This window comes from Manis pentadactyla, chromosome 3 (genome assembly GCF_030020395.1).
Source record: "Manis pentadactyla isolate mManPen7 chromosome 3, mManPen7.hap1, whole genome shotgun sequence".
NCBI lineage: Eukaryota > Metazoa > Chordata > Mammalia > Pholidota > Manidae > Manis > Manis pentadactyla.
Window position 1 is genome coordinate 169537025 of NC_080021.1, and position 20543 is coordinate 169557567.

The window sequence follows — 20543 nt, forward strand, 5'->3', positions numbered from 1 at the left end:
CTAAAGTGTAGTGTGACTTTTCCAAAGCCGTGACTTGGCATACAGCATTTCCCAGATTTTCTCAATCGTGATACCTTCTATTTTGTGAAACATCTTACAGGGTGAGTGTCCCATAGTATTCTAATGTATAAAAGGCTGCCCTAAGGTTCAGATCCCTCCTCCTGGCCTTGGTATTCCAAACACAGTTATTAACTTGACTGGAAAAACGTTGCCCTGCCCTACCTGTCCACTTCCCTGCAATCCCATTAACGCAGCCACTCGCTATTGACTCGGTTCCACTCTGCATGTTACACATGCAGATCCCCCTCCCTCAGAATTCTTCACCCCACACTCACCGCTAAATAGCCCAATATCCCAGGTACAACTGGAAATTCCTATTGTAACCAAGGAAGCTTTTTTAAAAAATGTTTTCCGTTCCTGTGGCTCTCTCGTTTTACAGCCCTCTACCCTTAGCTATATCACTCAGATGAGACAGATATTGGAGTCTAAAGGTTGGCTCATGTCCCAGCTTTGAGTCCACTATCTATGCAACCCTGAGCCCTTGCCTTTTCTGTCTCAGCTTTCTCGTCTGTAAAAAAAGTAATTTTATTCCCTCAGAAGCCGATCTGTTTTTCCTTTCAGAAGTGGAGAAAAGGAACATGAGTGTGGAGAGAGGCAGTTTCGCAGACACCCTCCATCTTGGCCTCTGAGCATGTCCGTCCAGGCCCTTTCCCACACTCCCCGTGGCGTCAGCCTAAAGCTGGCTCTTCTGGACCCTAAGCTGAGAACATGTCTGAGAGTTATGTTCAGCACGCCTCGTTCTCTCCACCCTTGACTGTCGTACTCAGCTTGAGTGCAGCCCTCACAGCCCCAGGTTCTGAGTGGGTCCCCTGGCCACCTTTGTACCTCACAGCCTTCAGGGGAGGTGGCAGAGCACGCTGCCCACATGACTGTGAGGCCAGGGAAATGAAGCCTCCAGAAGTACAACCTAGATGCCTTCACTGCCTTTGTTCTGTTTCATCCTGTGTCCCTGATTATCTCAGATGGGAATGGAATCTCTTTATCTCTCTGTGGCTAGCACCCACAAGAACTCAGTAAGTGTTGCTGAATCAGAGTGACAAAGCAAGGAGGACAGTGGGTGCAAAGGACAGGCTTCCTTGACCGGCCCTCTCTGACCCCACCCCGAACCAGGTGCAGCGCCTCAGTCTGCCTCCCATTGTTCTGGATCTTTTCCTTTGGAGTGCTCCTGACTGTCACCTGCCAAGGTTCCGGGATCCTCCTGAAAAATAAACTCGAGCAAAACCTTATTTCCTTTAGGCCCGTAGACTTTTATTGCAGGCAAGAGTTTAAAGGGACCAAGGATTGAAGTCAGATGACTGGATTTGAATCTTCTCTTCCACTTATTGTGTAAATTTGGGGAAGTTACTTAACCTCTCTGTGCCAGTTTCCTCAGCTGTAAAATGGAATTATGATCCTAACTTTTCAGGGTGCCTGGGAGGTGTAAATGCAGTAATGTACATGAAATCCTCTGCACAGTTCCTGGGCTGCCATCTCCCAGTGAACGTGTGAGTGTGGGGCTCCAGCCCCTACCTGCCTGCATTCTAGTGGAGGAGGCACAGGCACCCTGGCACTCCCACCTCAGATGACCCTCGGGCATCCCATGCGCGGGGGGGTCATGTTCAATGCCCGCCTTGGGAGAGGACCTGCCCTTACTCCCTTCAGTATGCACCTTTTAGACCCCAGTTGGAATTCTAACTCCCTAACTGGCAAGCCATGAGACCCTAGGGAAGCTACTTCACCTATTCTCCTTGGTGGTTTCTGTTTCCATGCGTACAAAGTGATGTGGGGCTGCGGTCAAGACTAAACTAAATGAGACAGCATTCGTGAGAAGGCCTTTTGTAGGTTAGGTGTGTAATAACTATCAGTGGCCTCCACTCCTTAACCCACCTTCCCCTCCCCGTGCCCTGCCCACACCCAGCTCCCAGCTTCCCCGTGTCCTCCTGGGGCTGGGATTTCACTCTGGCCCTTGTATAAGAATGCCGCCCACTGTCCGAATGTCTTAATGAGTTTCTGGGTCCTGTAAGAGAGACAAGGATTCTTCTGAGGAGGGTTCCCTCAGCTCTCTGGACCTCCTCCTCCCCTGAGCCCCCGAGTTCTTTCTTCCCCTGCTGAGTCTGTGCATTGGGCCTTGCTCCCTAGAGCCTGCACTCAGAGGTATCAGCAGGACCCTTTCTCTCTGCTCCCCACTAGACCTCCTTCTGGCTCTCAGAGCCAACAAGTACCCCTGTCCAAAGATCCCAAAGCCCCACTCCACCAGAAACTTCCCCACTGGTGCCCCTTCTCCACACCTTCTGAATCTGGAGTCTCATTTCTCTGGTCCCCAGTGAGCCCTGGAGAACTCGTGGTTCCTATATGGGAACTCACAGTTCCCCTCATCTGTGAAGAAGGGAGAGAATAGTAGTGTTGTCTTCCTTCTTCCAGCCTTTTTATTTCTGGTTTCTGTAGTGGCTCCTCAGCATTTCTTACCATATGTTCTTGAGTCTTTCAAGGTCCTAAAGAAATAGCTGGGAAGAGATGGAGGAGGGTGTAGACAACTAACTGTAACGTAACAACGTTTGGTTCTCCTGGAAGTTTGTATGGCAATGCTTCTTGAAGAAGGAAGAGGGATGTTATGGAATAAGTAGGGTGATAATTTGAGAAGGTGACGAGAAGCTGAGCATGTGCTCCAGTGGGTGGAGGCTGCCGGAAATGGGTGAGAGGAAAACCAGTGGTGGCCACTGAAGAGGAATGACAGCATCCAGAAATATCAATGGGGACTCAATCTGTCAGCTGTAGAATCCATGTAGACTCTTACCGAATGTTCAGTAAAATCTGCTCACCACAGCACTCATGTAAATGGATTCTTCTTTGGAAACTCCCATAGGAATCCTGCTACTGGATTGGTGCAGGATGACAAGAAAGAATGCTTGAGAAGAGGCCGGAGCTGGGGGACCAAGGGATCACCTACATCTGGCTTTCATGAAAAACATTATGGTGCTTTTTCTCATGGAGCAGATGATCTAATGGAAGAAACAAATACGCAAACACCCAACTTGAACCCAAACACAGTGACCTCAAACTAATACTGGTGCAGCCATTAACTTCTGCTGAGGGAGATCAGAGAGAGCTTCAAGAATTCTGAGAGATGAAGTAGGTGCAGAAGGGTAAAGCCATGCATGAAGGGGCAAAAGAGCGTGTTAGTGTTGAAGAACGCAAGATTGGATAGTATCATGAGACTCAAGAATGGGGTCTCACATCAGGGGGAGCCCTGAAAACACTCAGTAAATTGGGGTTTTCTTACCCAGGCAGACACTGATGGTTTTTGAGAACACGTGACATGATCCAACCAACTCTTGACAGCCGGTGAAGATAGGTTGGAAGAGTGGTGCGTGAGGGGCTCAGATACCAGCTAAGAAGTTACTGCAGTCATGTAGGTAAGAGGGGATCAAGGCCTGAATGAGGGGTCCCAGCTGGGCCCCCTTCACAGCTAGATTGCCTGGATTCTTTTGTCCCTCTGAGTATGCCTGTGGAAGAAGGCTCCACTCCTGGCAGTCAGTTGCAACAGCCCAGCTTGTGTATCCATTGACAGAATTTGGCATTGGTTGTTGCCCTCAACCCTGCTTCCTTCGTTCCCAACATATCCATCAAAAATGAATCAAAGATGCTCCAGGAAAGCAGGTGCTTGGTGGGTTGGAAAGGATGCTGGCAGAGGGCGTGGTTGGCCTGCCACTGGGGGAGCTGGGTGCTGGGTGGGGGGAAGGGCTGATGCGCATCCAGAGTGAGACTCACTGTGTATTGATCAAGCCCATTTGCACGTGAACCTCATCATCAGCTCCTGCTTTAAGCCCTCGCTTCCCCGGTAATTGACTCTCGCATATTGATTAAGATGTTGATGTATCCCAGGATTTCTCGGTGGTGATGCAGGCTCGCCTCCCGGCAGGCAGGGCTGGCAAAGCTCTCACTGTACGGCTGTCACCGCATGCTCCTTAATGGATAAAGCTGTCATCTGAGAGCTGGAATGTCTTGCAGGCACAAAGACAAAATTAACTGTTCAATAATGTATGGGACATGGAAAAAACTTTACCCAACAACTCGAATTGATTGCTGTAAGTGTTTTGACTGCACTTGCCTGCTTTGCATAAAGTCAGCGACTTTGGCTAGCCCGGTTTCACACACAGCCATTTCTTGGCCTCGTTCAGAATAAGAGCTGAGAGACTTCAGTGGCTGCCAGGAATGGAATGGGCGACTGGAGGGAGGGGAGGTGGGAGGGGAGGTAGGAGGGGAGGGGAAAGGGTGGGCACCGCTGATGCCTCTCCCTCAGGACTCTTGAGCGATCCCTCGTCTTTGAAGTAATGTGTTACTGGCAGTTCTATGGAATCTTGCTGGAATTGATCATCTGGGGCGAGTGGGGTGAATTTGGAATTCCTGGATCCTGTGGCTTCCCTTAGCCTGTGGCTCTCCCCCTCTCCCCCTGCGTCAGGCTGAGGCCTCTTGCAGAGAGAGGCTCTCAGTCAGACCTGTGGGGGAAGAGGGCAGTTGGGGCACACGTTCAACTCCAGTTTGATAAACACTTTCCATACCAATTAAAGCAGACCTTGCTTATTATATGGGATCCAGTTAAACACAGGCTAAGTCTCCCACAGGTACCAGAAGCCACTAAGCATTACTTGCCCATCTGTTCCTTTTCTAACCTGGAAAAGGGGGAAAATATCAAGGTAGCGAACCTATACTCTACATCTTTCCTGCCAAGCTCAGCCTTTTAAAAACATAACAAGATCCTTTGAACATAGCTCTGTTTTATCACAGGATCTTTATTGAAGTTTTAATCAACACAAGCAGCTGACAAAATAGGAGACTGCAGATTCGGCTGTACGTTATGTATCCTCCTTGTGAATCTGAAAAAAAAAAATCATAACATTAAAAGAAGAGAAAATAAACAGCCTCGTTTAAAAAACAAATGAATGTCACCAAATCAAGGAAATCCCCTCCCGCCCGGAGGAAGGCCTGCCGTGTGGCGTGCGGACTGCAGCCCTGGAGTTCGGAGCCTCTCGGAGATCATTACCATAAGACAAATAACCATCTCGTTTTCTGTCGCCCACTATGAGTGAACTCAAAACTCAGGCTGGTGTCCCAAGATTCCTTCTCCACAGGCTGAGCCAGCTATGGGTCAGGACACCGCCAGAGGAGGGGAAGGACGGCATGGCCCCCATGTCCAAATCCAGATCCTTTTCTTAGTGCAGCCACCGGGCCTTGGCCCAAGGCTTCCTCTCATCACCACAGCCTCCTTCTTCCTTGTTTCCTTTCTTCCCTCAGCCAACAACTGACAGACACACACACCGGTTGGATTTTCTCCACTTAGAGAGCACTGGGTGAGGAGAGAGGAGTGCTCTTCTCTTTCTTTCCCCATCTGGGTCCCTTTTTGAAGCCATACTGCTGTCTTGCACTCCGAGAAGGACATCCCCTGGGTGCGCATAGCTGTTTCACTTCAGAAGTGTAGCATGGAAACTACTGCAGAGAGGGACCCTAGTGACTGCAGCCCGACCAGTAGGACTCCTGCCTTTACGGCCGATGCCCCCTGTCTCTTCACGGAGACAGGAAGTGAGGGCGAGAGCAAGGGAATGCAGCCCCTGCCCGGGGTGTTGTGCTGGAGACCTGGACTCTCCAGTTGTGTAGAACTGGTTTTCAATCTGCTCTGCTGCTTAACATGGGTGGGACTAGTACCTGGTAGGATTTGATGAATGTGCATTGAGAAAAGGAATGAGTGAGGAAGAGGAGGATGGTGAGGATGTCGTCCAATGGGGCAGCCACGCAAGGAGGGGATGCAAAATACCAGAAAGATCAGATGGACTTTCTCGAAACAATACTTAAAACTTTTAACTGAGTCATGAAATAACAGATGAATACTGATTGGCAGAGAAGTGTTGAAAGACTCTAGGTATGAGACAAGAGGATTGTCCTGAGGGTCCTTAGGGAGTCTGGAGATAGATGATGTCAGAGAGCCTTGAGTGCCAGAGTGAGCACCAGGTTCTTGAAAGGGAGAGTTGCAGGCTTTGTCCCTGGGGAACAGTTTACTTGGCCATAATATAATGATGAATGGGCCACAGGGAGTCAGGACACATGAACTGTCCAGGGCAGCCACTCGGCTGTGGAGTAACCAGGGTCAGGGCCAAGGTTCTGGCTATCAACATAAAGACAAAACACAATATTGGCTGGCCTTGGGGGAGGATGCTCAGCCTCCTGATCCTCCTGAGATTGCAGTTAGCATTCATATCAGAGTTTCCATCTTGGAATAAAGACTTTCCAGGAAGCTTTCCTGGAAGTTCTGTTTCTGTGCATTTTATCGCAGTTTACAACCAGATACAGAGACGTGGATCACTTGGCCAAGACTTGTTGTCCTTTTCCCTCTCCTGCTTCCTCACATTTTTCATCCTGTGTCTGCTCTGGCAGGTAGTGGGGATACAAAATGCAAGGCACCGGATCCCTCTTCTCAGGTGTGCTCAGCCTGCACCAGACATTCAGACTGATACACAGACATGGCTAAAGTGCTGAGGAGGCCAGGAGGACAGCGTAGGTAACTCACATGAGAAGCACAGTTCACAGGGGCTGGTACCTCTGGACTGGGCAAGTGCACATAGGAACTTGGCACCTCCGAAAGGGAAGAAGAGAAGTTCGGAGCCTTATTCATCGCAATGGGATGAGACAAAGATTGGGAGAAAGTGGGGGAAATGCACAGAAGGGCATGGTTGGGTCTGACCAGGCACTTGGTTTGAAGGAAAAAGCAGGCTGGCCCAGGAACAGCTCCACACGTGAGCACTCGGGCTCTCAAGAGTCACCACCACTGGGCTGGGTTGGGGATTCTTGGAAAGACTTTGTAACTATTCTGGTCACCTTTAGCTTCTAGACTCCCTAAAGTAGAGCAGGTACTTGCCCCTTGGCCATAAAGAAGAGCAGTAAATTAGGTCAGGACTGCAATTTATCCTCGTAGGTGACTGGGGAAAACTGTCCTAGAGTCGGGCAACCAATAGCCAACTCCCCAAATCTGTCTCAAGGCAGCCACAGGAAGTGATTTGCAGGTGGTAATGGAAATGATTTATTCTGAAAACCTTGTCAGTATTGCTGTTAAATCATTTGTATTCTGTGATGGGACATGAGAGGGCTAGCTGTTCCCAAACTACATTCCTTTACTTCGAGGCCCCCAAGCCATTTCCACAAACTGGTTATTTCAGGTGACAATTAACAGGAAATGATGGTAACGGCCCCAGGGTGGTCACTTTTCTGAGGGACTCTGGGTATTAAGTTTCAATTACTTATAGTCTCTGATCTAGGCCTCCAAAAGGAAATGAGCTGCTTCTGTAGTTGTCACAGAAAATCCATTTCGTTTTTTCTTTTCCTTCCCATTCTCTGTTTTGTCAGTTTTCAGGAAGTTAAACTAAGAGTTAAACCAAAGGTTCTCTGGGGTCTCATCTGTAAGAAACACATCTACTTCTCCCACAATCCAAACTCCAAAAGGCAAAATAAAAAACCAAAAGAAAAAGAAGCAAATAATAAAGATGACCGAAATAACATGTATTTGCCATTTTCGCTTCAACATGTGGATCCTGTGTTGTTGAGGAAACTCCAGGCAGGGTTCCCAGGTGGAAATGCAGCATCCCCAGCATTTCCTGCCCTGACAGAGGACCTGCTCACTTACTCTCTTCTGAGGAACTTGGCTTCAGGTCCACGGAATAGTGTTGGCTTCCAGGGCGAGTAGCAACCCAGGGGTCAGCCCAGCCAGGCCGCATGTGCGGGGTGCCTGCTTGCTGCTGCCGTGGCTGGCGTGGTGCTTCTCTGCTGCCTCTGCTAAGACAGCAAGCAGTGTCTGTTTGAAGTCTGGTCTTTTGGAAGGAGACCCAAGAGAACATGAGCTGGGCTTGTCTGGATATCAAAGTCCAAATTAAAAATTTATTCCAGTGTTTGAAAATTCCTGGCCAAACCTTCATATGAATTACAAAAATACCAACTCCCTTATTTCTCCAGTGTCTCCACTTGAGGACTAGAGGATTTATTCTGAAAAAGAAAAAATAAAAGTGAGACAAAATAGTTCCATAAATGTACTCAGGTCAGATGGCTTCTTAGCTAAGTCTGTACGGAAAGTAGTCTGCTAAACCGCTTTGGGCAACGGGGAAGCACTTGTTTGAGTTACCATTTTTTAATCTTCTTTTTTTTCCCCTCTCCTATTGTATGTCAGATCACCTGGCTCTTTACTGCTGGCACTGGAGGGTAAAAGATGAGAAAGAGCTTCTGTTTTACCCCTGCCCCAACCCATTGGACAGGCCAGCAGAGAAGAAGGTTGTTTTTAAAAGTTGTGGGTTTGAGGAGGAAAAGGGAGGCCAGCAAATAATCTAATAATAATTATGAAACTGTAGATAAACAAGAACATAAAAATCATTAGGCAAAAATAGGAAAAAAATTAAATAAGGAAGGAGTGCAAATTTAAACCAATGCCATTAACAAAATTAACAGTGATGCCTTTGTTGTAAATAAGGTGACTTATGTGCACCTGTTTCTGGATTCTCAGCACCATCCATGGGTCTATTTGTCTGTTTATACCAATTGCTCGCTGTCTTAATTACTTGTTACTTTATAGTTAAGTCTTGCTTGATATCTAGTAGTGCAAGTCCCTCAACTTTTCTTCTTCAGTTTTGTCTTGACTATTTTTAACTCTTTGCCTGACCATGTAAATTTTACAATTAGCTTATCAATTTTCCTAAGGTAAAAAAAGGAGGAAGGAAGGAAATAAGGGAAAAAACCTGCTGAGATTTTTATTGATATTACACCAATGCAATAGGCATATTTAGAGAGCATCAACAGTTTTATAAGATTGAGTTTTCCAATCCAATTTGCATGGTACATCCCTTCATTAATTTGTTTCTTTTGAAACTATTCTCTGTAATGTTTTGCATTTTTTATGCATAAGTTGGGTGCATATTTTGCTAAGTTTGTTCCTATGAAGGTACTTGATTTTTAAAATGCTAGTGTAAGTGGTATCAAATTTAAACATTATTTTCTAATATTTATTGTAAGTATATGTAAATATAATTGATTTTTCTATGTCAAACTTATATTCACTAGTGTTACTAAATTTACTTACTCATTCTAATAGTTCACCTATAGATTCTATGTATATACATGTCCACAAATAACATTAGATTTATATATTTTCTAATCTTGAAGTTTTTTTTAAGTTCTTGTCCAATTACTCTGGCTAGAAACTTCAGTACAATATTGGACAATGTGAGCATCCTTTTCTTCTTCCTGATCTCAGGTAGAAGCTGATTAAACGTAGGTTTGTTAGACAATAACCTTTACAAATTAAGGAGTTCCCTTCTAGTTCTTTAATGAGAGTTATCTTTAAATCATGAACACTTAATACATGAATCAAGTACTAAGTCGTATCATGCTTTTTATTCATCTACTCATTTATTGAGAAGGTCATATGGTTTTTCTTTATCCCATACCTGTGCTGAATTACAGTGATTGATTTTTAAGTGTTAAACCAACCTTGCATTTCTGGAATAAAATTCACTTTGTCATGATATTTGATTCTTTCAATGTATCTCTAGATTTGACTTGCTAATCCTTTGCTCAAGAATTTTATATCTTATGTTCCTCTCCTGTAATGTCCTTGACAAGCTTCAGTATCAAGGTTATGTTGGCCTCATAAAATGAGTAGCCAAGTATTTGCTCTTTTTTCCATTCCCTGGAAGAGTTTGTGTAACATGCATAGTATATTTTCCTCAGATGTTTGAAATAATTTTCCACTCAAACCATCTGGGCCTCAAGATTCCTTGTGAGTAATTTAAAATTATGGGCTCAATTTCTTTTAATGAACACATGAATAAATGGTCTATTTTTTCTCATATCAGTCTTCTCGCATTTTTCTAGGAATTTGCCATTTAACTTAACATTTTTAAATTCATTAATATAAAATTATCCATAATATCTCTTAATGTTTGTTAATGCCTGTATGGTGTGTGTTGGTAATTTATGCTAACTTTCTTTTTATCTAGTTGAGCCTTTACAGGGATTCACTTATTAGTCTTTCTCTAAAAGATACAGATAAATACACAGAAACCCATTATACAATAAAGAATTAAGAGAATGCCAACTGAAACTTATATAGTGAATTGGTAGTTTAAAACAGGAGAAATTATAATTCGTTGGCAAGTGGAAAGCATTGTCAATAAGCTTTGAAAGAAAAGTAGAATTTAAGCAGAGTAAATAGAAGAAAAGGCATTGCTAGCAAAAGGGAAACTTAGAAACAGTCTTTTGGATAAAGTATAACAGAGAACTGGGGAAAGGGGAGCATCTGAAAGATGGGAAGATCCAGACTATCAAGAGACTTGAGCCGGAGACAATGGGAAGACAGTGAATATATTCAACATTTTGTTATCTTGAATATTTGGTAAACATGAGCAATGATGTTGAGAAAAAGACTCCAAGTTTTCCAGCCTGGTGATTGGGAGGAGGGTGACATTTCCAGAAAAAGAAAAGAAGGCAGGAGAAAGAGCATTTCAGGGTTTCAAAATACACACTTCACAGGTACCAGCAGAAAGCTGAAGGCTGAAGCCAGAACTGAATAAACTTTCAAGGGAAGGAGCAGCGTAAGGAGACCATCAGGCTGAGTCCAGAACGGCTGATTTGCTCCTATTAAGAAGTAAGAGGGGAGCACAGAAGAGTGGGTATGGACCACAGGAGCCAACAAAGCAGAGTTTTCAGTCACAGAGACTTAACTGTATCAGCTTCCATAGAGTAGCTGAGTGACAGGGACTGAGAGAGCTACTGGACTTGGTGTGTGGACATCACTGTTGGCTTTTGTGGTATTTAAGGAGATCATAAAAGTTTAGTGTCGATGAGAAGAGAAGAGAGAGCTTCATTGTAATGGGCACGCCCTTCCTGGCTGTGTAACTCACTCTTTCTTTCATTCAGCAATCATTTCCTGGCTCCTGCTTGCCAGGCACCATGCTAAGTACTCAGCATGCAGTGGTGAACAAAAGAGACATGATCCCTCTCCTAGTGAGTTCAGGACAAGTAGAGAAGCTAAACATTGAGTAAATATAAAGAAATAATTAAAAACCATGATTAGTACTTGGGGCAAAAGAAGAGGGATTATGAGGAAATAAGAGAGGGAACCTGCTTTTGATAGCAGGGAGGGGAGAGGATTCCATGGATTGCATGCAGGGGCATAGTGGCAGTGAATAGTGGCAGCCAGTGTTAAAGTAGCCAGTGTTAAAGGTGAGCAGCTGACTGCCTCAGTCAGGGCCTGTGTAGACCCTGCAGTCGTAGGACTCAAGAGCATCACTGCCCACCTTCACAGGATGCCCAGACCTCACGCTCCATCATATGTCCATCTTCAGGAGGCAGAGATCAAAAGGAAAAGGTTATAGTTTGGGGCAAATTGTTCTTCAAAAGCACGTGGGGAAGATGCATCTACCAGGGTTAAGTTATAAGGCTGAGGGACTGTGAAGGCTAATATGATTAATTGTAATTATCATTTATAATGTAGACTCCATCTTACTGCAGCTAGAACATCTTCATTATCTTTCAGTTTTAAAATGCTTGGGTCTCCCTACAGACTTGGGAAGGGGCTTTTATTAGGCACAGATCATCAGTCCAAGCCTTTTAAGGTGAGAGTGTTACTAGCCCAGAGGCATTTGCTGGCCTGCAAAGAAAGCACTAACTAGCCATCAGCTTCTTCAATCTGTTCACCAGCCCACCTGTCACTGAGGTTAGACTGGCCTCAAAATTAACTCTCTTCTCTGTTTGTCCATCAACACTGTTGTCCCACAGAATGTGTTCTCAAGTGACCTTGGGCAAGCCTTGTTTCATGCCAGAGCTAAGTTCTTGGAGGGAAAAGGTCTAAATTAGATTTCCTTTATGCAATTCCATTTGCAATGAAGCCTATGTCTAAAAGAAAGTCCCAATCAAACCTTCTTAAAGCAAGTGCCCATCATTTGTTCTAACTGGTCTCAGAAATCCTGACATGGAGAGTGTTTGCTCCCCTCTGTCACTGGGGCGATGCCCCGTCAGGAGGGGCTTTTAGCCCCTTGGAAGCTCCAAGCCACACTGCTCCCCCCACCCCTCCCTCTTCACAGTCACCCTCAGGACATCCTCCTGTCTCGGCCTTCTCTCTCTCCCTTAGTGCTCCTCAGGGCTCTTGGGTCTTGTGTCACCTGGGCACCTTGTTTGTAGGAGTCCTTGCCTGAGAGCATCTCGGCTGGCCCCTGCACCTTGGCCTAAGTAAGACCTTTTGGAATCCACAGGGACAACTCACCAGTGACCAGGGGCTGAGCAGCTGTATCAACTCAGCTTGGGGAAGCTCAAGTATCCAGTGATCTTGGCTATGTGGAGTTTGAAATGAAGCCCAACATATTACTCACGGCAAAACCAGGGGCCAGCCAAGTTAAATAGAGCGCTCCCCAAAACGTTCGCGGACTGATTACAGAAGGAAGCTCCGATTTGAAGAGAAGCTATGTTGTGCCTGCTTTAATTTTTTTAAAACAACACACTTTACACAGGAGAGATGAGATAAGTAGAAACCTCAAAATATGATATTTATTAATTTGAAAAGCTTAGACCTATGTCCGTATGCCATGTCCCTTTAACTTCCTAAGAATGAATGGCCAGCATTTTAGTGAGCTCTTCTTTTTCCAGAAACTGTGCTAAGGCACATTATAAGCATGTTCTCATTTAATCTTCATGGTAACTCTATGACGTAGGTTCCATCACTATTCATTCCCCTTTGCAGCTGGGCAAGCTAAGGCCCAAAGAGAGCAAGCACACATGGCTTTTAAGTGACACAGCTGGAGTTTGAACCTGTGGCAGTCTGCCTCTATATTCTTACCTGTTCCTAACCAAATGCACGTACCCAGGAGCTTTCAGAAGAAAACACCTTAAGAGAAAGCCATGAGGTTACACTGTGGGTCTGTGAGTGGAAGCCAGACTGTGCTTGAGAGAAATCTGATGGCTAGGAGTTTAATAAAGCTGAACACGCCCCATGGAACCAAACAGGGCTTGAGTTTGCAGATTATTTTCATTGACTTGGAGAAAGAAAGAGGATCATTTAATGAACATACAAAAAATATTTTTATTTTCACCTTTTTTTATCTCCTAGCAAATGGTCAAATCTTCCCAAGCCATGGTTCTTACGCTCTGTTGTCCTTCCTAGCTGGGATTCCTACCTTCAGGAGGCCCAAAGCTAAGGCCTGGGTCCCACACTGGCCAGCCTGCCCTTTGCTTGATCAGGGTACCTATGGCTACCCTTTGCAGCTGTGTGTCCATATAGACATATTCCACCACTAAGAATCTTGCTTCATGAAGAGCTCTGGGAATTAAATTGTTTTCCACACTGTAAGTTTTTATTTGAAAAATAACCCTCTTTGTTTAACTAATGAAAAGGAGGGGCCACTGCTCATTTCTCAGGCTTGGTAAGAATTCCATGGGCAGTAATTGTGTTTCTCAGTGGAAAATGTTTCAGTTTCTTAATATTGTTTTGCAGACTGACCCCTGCCCGGCCCTCACTCCACGGACCACACATACACACATGTGCACACTCGCCCATGACACAGTGCAGCTCTTCCCATTGTGCCTGTTGGGGCCTGGGGATGGCTGCGATCCTCTTTCCAACACCTACAGGGAAAAACGAGGTGGGTCAGGGGCTGACACCCAGTCAGAGGCCTCCTTGCCTGTTCAGGAACAGAATGCCTTCCTGGGCTGTGCTCTGAATTCCAGAAGCTGGGTGGGGCACTGTGGAAGAAAATTAGACTCCCCACTTCTCTTGTTTCTGTGCAGCTCCATGTCAGACGAGTCTCTCACACCACAGAGGGGGTGGTCTGAAATCCTCTCCTCACTAGGTGAACACGCAATGGTGATAAATGCAGGGCTGTCATAGTTGGACATGCAGCCTGGCCAGCATGGTGCTGAGTGGTCTGAGCTGCACAAAGCCTATTGATGCCTGGCCCAGAGGCAACTGAGTGGAGGGTGAGAAAGCATCTCTGCTCTGTCACTTACCAGCTCAGCCCATGGGCAAGTGGCACTGACCAGCTCTTCCCCTGTGTCTGTAATTGTGGACAGAAAAGTTATTTACCTCACAGGGAGAGATGAGGGGTGCATGGACAATGTGTGTCACATAGTAGATGTCCAAGACCATTTTTCTTCCCTTTGTTCTCCTAAAACTTCCCAGCTGCTGTCTAGTGTAGGAGACAAACCCCATTCCTGTGAAACAAGCTACAAACAATTGGGTGCTGTCCCAGCAAACGGAGCCCAGAGCAGGGCACCCTCACCAAGGTCCACTTGGAGTGAGCATCAGCTGTCGAGAGGAGACAGAGTACTCTCAGGATGTGAGGATCTGTCACCAGAGGGAACTGTTAAGTCTGTTATCCAGGGAATTTGAAGAATTCCTTCTTTCTAGATTCTTTGTATGGGAAAGATACAGCTGCCCTGAGTGCATAGCTTAAACACAGACCAGCTTAAAGCAAGCAAAAGGGCTGGACAAGATGGTTGCTATGAGAAAATAGACATTTAGAAGATCCACAAGCATAAAATGTAAAGAGGGAGTCAGCTGTTAGCATGGAGTAAATGAATAGCTTTGAAAAGATATGGGGACAGCGTGAAACAAGTATAGTAGTCAGACTGTTTTTTGGTTTTAAGTGATAGAAACCTGCTCTACTGTTACCTTAAGCAAATAAATAAATGAGGAATGTATTGGTTCATATAACCAAGCTGGAGCTGAACACGCCCTCGTACTATGTTGTCAGAGCTAGCTTGTTTTCTCTCCCTCCCTTCTCTCTCTCACCATCTCTTCATTTTGTCTGATACCCAGTTCTCTTCTCTTTGTGATTAGCTTCCTACCCTCAGCTTAGCAGCCTCAGCAGAGAGAAATCCTCTCGACATTTGTGTATCAAAGCCAGGGAAGATTCTAACTGACTCAACCATGAACCTATCACTGGCTAGAGGATAAGGTATGATACCTTCTTTGCAGTAGTCAACCAAAATAGTGTGCAGTGCCTGCTCTGTGCTAGGCATTGTGCTAGCCGCTGGGGACACAGCAGTGAACAGGACAGATGGTGCCTTGCCCACAGGGAGCTTATGGTCCAGTGCAAGGCCAGTGTTTTAGTTGAATCCTGCTACCTCCTGCTTCTCTCCATCAGGAACCAAACAGGAAGATAGCATCCTCTCAGTCCACAAGAAGCCGCTCTTTAGCAAGATCAACAGAATCATCTGCTAGAATTACATGTGCTGAAGGTTCCCACATATACGACAAGCATACATGTTGTCTCTCTCCATCTCAAACAGCAGGGCAGCCTCAATGTGGAAATGGCTTGGGTCCTAAGGTGATGTCACGTCTTTGGGGTTTCTTGCAGAAAACTCTCACAAGGAGTGCGCACAGTTTCCATCCCAAGTTGGGGGCAAGCGGGATGACCCTGCAGCTCTTGGCATCTGCCCTTCTTATCCTGGCTGCAGGGGGTTTCCAGGGATAAGGATATGTAGCTCTTACTGAGTTGTTAATAACTCCTGAGGAGCCCATGGAAGTGGGCTGCTCTGTAATCAGTGGTAATAAATGGAACCAGTTCTGCACCCTGTTTGCACCATAATGGGACTGTAGTTTTCCATTAGGGGAGAAAAATGACTCCTCAGAATTTCTGTATTTCAACAGACCAGTAGATTCATGTTTCTTGCTGACTTGGATGTGTGATGGGGTAGGAGGGAGGTCTCACAATGTATTCAGTATGTACTGAGTACCTACTATGTGCCAGTCTGTGTATATACAATAACAGAGAGCTTCATGGATGGTGTGTCCAGGGCAGGGACCTACATACAAACAACCACATTATGGGGATAAGTGTTCTCAGAGATATGCAAGCACATCGCACTATAATGTGTATAAGGCTCGTGGTGGGCCATCTGTACTTATGGTGGGGAGGAATGGTTTTTGCCTTATCTCAAAAGGGCTGCCTTGAACCCCAGTAAGGAGCCTTGGCTGGAAGCTGGAGGTTTGGGAGAAAGGTGAGGACAGGCCTTTATGTCAGGTGTGGAAGCCAACTGAGGCCACTGCTTGCTAAACCCCCTTAACCTCTGCAAGCCTGAAGTGGTACGTGACAAGCATCCCCAGGGCCTGCTGGGCAATCATTACTTTTATTATGCTTCTTACTGCCAGGTACTCTGAAATCCACATGGACTGCTCTTATGATTTCCAGTTGTCCCAAAAGAGAAACTCGAGAATCGGAGATGAGCACAGCAGGAGAGGGAGCCGGCTGCCTATCTCAAAAGGGCACATCACCATAATCACAGATATACCGTGAGCATACGCAGAAAGAATGTAACCGAAGGGTGTAAGTCAGGAGCAGCCAAGGGGATACATACACCAGGTGGCCCTGCCTCCCCCCGCCACCACCAAACTGTGCCTGTAAAATATGTGATGGGTGCCCACATCTTCTCCCTTACCCTGCAGAACCCACCCACCTCCCCAGCCCCACCAAAGCTACCTTTGCTGCTATTCCACTGAATTCACCCTGCAGCTCTCCTGGGCTGGCTGTTGCCTTCATATTTCATGCGGAATGTGCAGCTTCCCAGGACACCAGACGGCTCCCGAGCATGCCTAATGAGGAGGCTGACACCGAAGACGGAGGTAGCCGGCCTGCCAGGGCGGCGCCGCAGACTCTGCAAGCAGTGACAGGAGGGTGGGGAGGGCGGCCCAGGGAGAGAGCCAGCACGTGCCTTTTCAAGACACAATTCTACCACCAGATGCTACAAGTGCACTGATTTAAAAGGCACCAGGAATGGATAGGAGCCTCAATTAAGGCGCAGTCAGATCAAGGAACATAGTTGGGAGCAGCACACTGTTAAAAGAGGAAGGAGAGGCTGCAGAGACTAAGAGGCCTGAAGCTCTGACCACCCCTGTCTCAGTAGGCTGCCCGTTCTAGTGTTTCTTGCAGTGTAGGCCTTCTTCGAGTTTCCTTAGAGACCACTTCATTATCTAAAAGAGCCTGCTGAACAGAAATTTTTCCTTTCCTTAAAGCTTCATCTACCTTAATTTCACACATTACTCCTCATTTTGACTGGCTTTATCAGGATAAATAGACCCTTGTTTCCCCTGGTACTTAGAGCATTTAAATTGGGGGCAGAGTAAGTGGCTACACTCACCATCCGAACACCGTGAGGATGCAGTGCTGACATGCACTGCCCTCTACTAACACTTTTCCCAAGCCTGGTCCCATCTGCTCATCCCTCCAAGCTAAGGAGTTGGGTGAGCTTAGCTCCATGCTACAGATGATAAAATCAGGAGTGAGAGAAGTTTATCCAAGACCACACATCAGACCAAGGGCCCTCACACCTGGGCTAGTCTTCAACAGTTTCTAATGAGCTGGCCACCCGTAAAAGCTTGTTCACCATTCCACTTGGTTGTATGCAGAATGAGGTAGCAAACCATGACTCTCCATAATTTAACTTACATGTAAAAATCAGTAAGTGAAACTTTCCCATTTATAAAAGGAAAGACCAATATTTAAGTTATGGAATCAATCTAACAAAAAAATTTCCTTTAAAACTTTGATTTCTGTCATCCCTGTCTCTATGTGTGTGTGTGTGTGTGTGTGTGTGTGTGTGTGTGTGTGAATGTGTAATCAGTCTTCCATTTTGACACTGGGGATAATAATTTCATAATAAAGATAGTCATACCTTATTGAACTCTTACTACATGCCCTACACTTTTCATTAATTATCTCATGTCATCCATCTGATATTGGGAGACAGTGTCGCATGATATTGTCCCACTCTGCAGAGGAGGAAACTCTTGCTCAGAGTAGTTAAGCCGATAAGCCAAGGCCACAGAGCTCTTGAGTGGCAGGACAGGAACCTGCCTGACTTGAAACTCCATGTTTTAAACCCCTACATGTAATGCTGATATTAAACTGTCCTGGTTTCCAGTCCTATAATACATCTTTAATATAAAGCAATCCCCCTGTATTTTAAGCATCCCTCTTCCTCATGCACTTTCTGCCTACTGGGTTCTTGAAATATCTCATTAATATCTGCACTTTTTTTGGGTGGAATTATATTTTACTGGTTCTGTTTTTATGATTCTTTATATTCTGTCCTTTGTATGCACAAAACAATCCCCAATTTTAAATTTTAAGGTACTTTTTGTTGTCATTGAATACTTTGAGAGTTGGAACCACAGAGTTTTATACTTGGAGGAAACCTTGAGGTGATCATTCCCACCTTGCTCGCTCCTCAGGCAGGAACCACTCCCACAGCACCCCAAGAGGGTGGCCATCCAATCCCCATTTAAATAGCCCGAGTGCCAGAAAGCACACCATGCTGGCTGACGCAGCGCCATCTGCTCCTGGGCAGCCTGTACTGCTGGGAAGGGCTCACTCCCACTGCCTTGTGTTGAGCCTGCCCGCCCGACACACCCAGGCGGTCATCAGCACGAGTCATGTCTACCACCGAATGACTTCAGACCGTGTGAGCTTCCTGGGCCTGTGGTGACAAAGTACCACAAACTGGGTGGTAAAAACTATGGAAAGGAACTGTCTCATGATTCTGGAGGCTGGAAGTTCAGAATGAGAGTGTCAGCAGGGTTGCTTCCTTCTGAGGGCTGTGTGGGAGATCTGCTCCCTCTGTTCCTCTCAGCTCCCGGCGGTTCCCTGGCAGTCACTGGCATTCCTTGGCTTATACACCTTCCCTTCGCCTTCACCTGGGTGCATGCCTGCCTCCGAAATCCCTCTTTTTATAAGGATGCCAGTCATACTGGATTGGGGATCCGCCCTCCTCCACTGTGACCTCATTTTAACTAATCACAGCTACAACTACCCTATTTCCAAATAAGGTCATGTTCTGAGGAACTGGGACATTAGGACTTCAACATATGAATGGGGGGACCATAATCCAACCAGAACAGTCCCTCTTCTGCAAATTGGGCCCTTCAGCCTATGAGGAAGGTACTTGTGTTATCCCTGAGGCTTCTCTTTCTGGTTTAACAACCTCCAGCTTTTGGCCAGACTCATACTGTCTCAGGAGTCTCTCCTGAACTCTTCTCTTTGTCAGTGCCTGAACGGGTGGCACCCCACAGCTGGGCTCTGAGAAGTCAGTCCCTCAGCCCCACGACTCTTCTGCTTCATGTCGGCTCTGGCAGAATTCACACTTCCGGCAGGTTGTGCAGAGCATGGCTCACATCCATCACAGACTCTGCTAATCCTCCTCGCTCTCTAACACATGGATGGCCCTTAAATCTGGAATTCTCCATCCATTGATATGCTACTTGATTCCCTCTCCAGAACATCAATGAAACAACCCTGGCCAGAGAGCGATCCTTTTGGTAATTCACTGGGAGCTTCCTGTCCAGGTCTAAGGCATTGCCACCTACTGTGGGTCTCAGTCACTTTCCAGTTCCCATTACTGCAAACCCTGTTCCTGTCTTTATATCAAATGCACCACAAAAATGAAGACATGAATGCTTTGAAGCCACTTCATTTGCTAATACTAAAGCTGAAATGTGAGAAGATAGCCATTGTGCTTGGCAAGCTGTTTGTCATGAACACGCTATGTTAACTTCTCGGCATTCTGTCGTCTTGCTCACTGAGCCTTTCTCTCCTGAGATATGTTCCATTTTCTTGCAAAATGTTGGAATTTCCAGTTCTGTGTTTTCCCTGGAATTTTTCCAGGGAAACAGTGCTTTCTGATTTTGAAAATCGGTCCCACGTGTCTTCTTTTAATACTTCTGATAAATCCCCTGATCATGATTCATATTCTTCGGTCCTTTAATAAGTGGACTTCTTGAGAACTGTTCTAACCAGTTTCCTCATTTGTGGGTGGGGAGCATGGTTCTTTCAAACCTTCTGATCTGTACTTTCTCCAAGGATGTCCTTTCCTGGGTAGGTTTCCTTTGTCAAAGAACTAAGGCAGGGCCCCAAGGAAATCTGGAAGTGGAAATAGGGGAGATTGAGGAGCAGGCTTAAAAGAAAAAGAAAAGTCAACTCTTTTCCCAAATTCTTTCTGTGAGAAGGATATAGGAGAGGTAGAAGGGGTTCAGAGTGGAAAACACAAGGGAGCAGGGAGGAGAAAGGTAGGAGGAGAGGCGAGATTAGGGAGGGCCCAGAATTGCCTCAGTGTATGAAAAAGAGGTAAGTATGCCAGCTCAAGCAACTGCCAGGTGGTGAGTTCAGGCCCCAGTCCTCCCAGGACAAGTCCTGCAAAAAGCTCTGGGAAGCAGCAGCATTTCTGGGGCGTCGACATGCAGAGTGAGGCATCGTTCAGTATCCCCAACTCTGTGCCATGACTTTTAGGAATCAACATGTAGTGTTCAATAATAACTATTTTTATTTGTTATGTTTAGTTTTAAAGCCAAGTAGCAACTTAAAAAGAGGAAATCTCAGTTTTAAAGATACTCTTCAAAGTCAGCACAGTATACCATGCATGTCCTAAAATTTACAAATATTGAACAAAAATATTACACCTCACAGTCTGCACCTCGTTTCACTGTCTTG

General features: G+C 45.9%; 1 long non-coding RNA gene across 2 annotated transcripts; it reads right to left on the reverse strand.

The window, feature by feature from the left end:
• Positions 1-4434: 4434 nt before the first annotated feature.
• Positions 4435-17577, reverse strand: LOC130682992 (uncharacterized). Of its 2 annotated transcripts, XR_008996524.1 has the most exons (4): positions 16542-17577; positions 12332-14114; positions 7709-8064; positions 4435-4913 (listed from the first exon to the last, which is right to left on the reverse strand). It is a non-coding gene; the product is annotated as an uncharacterized LOC130682992 (long non-coding RNA). The 2 variants fall into 2 exon arrangements; XR_008996523.1 differs by lacking the exon at positions 16542-17577 and having other exon boundaries at positions 12332-15695.
• Between the last annotated feature and the right edge of the window lie 2966 nt (positions 17578-20543).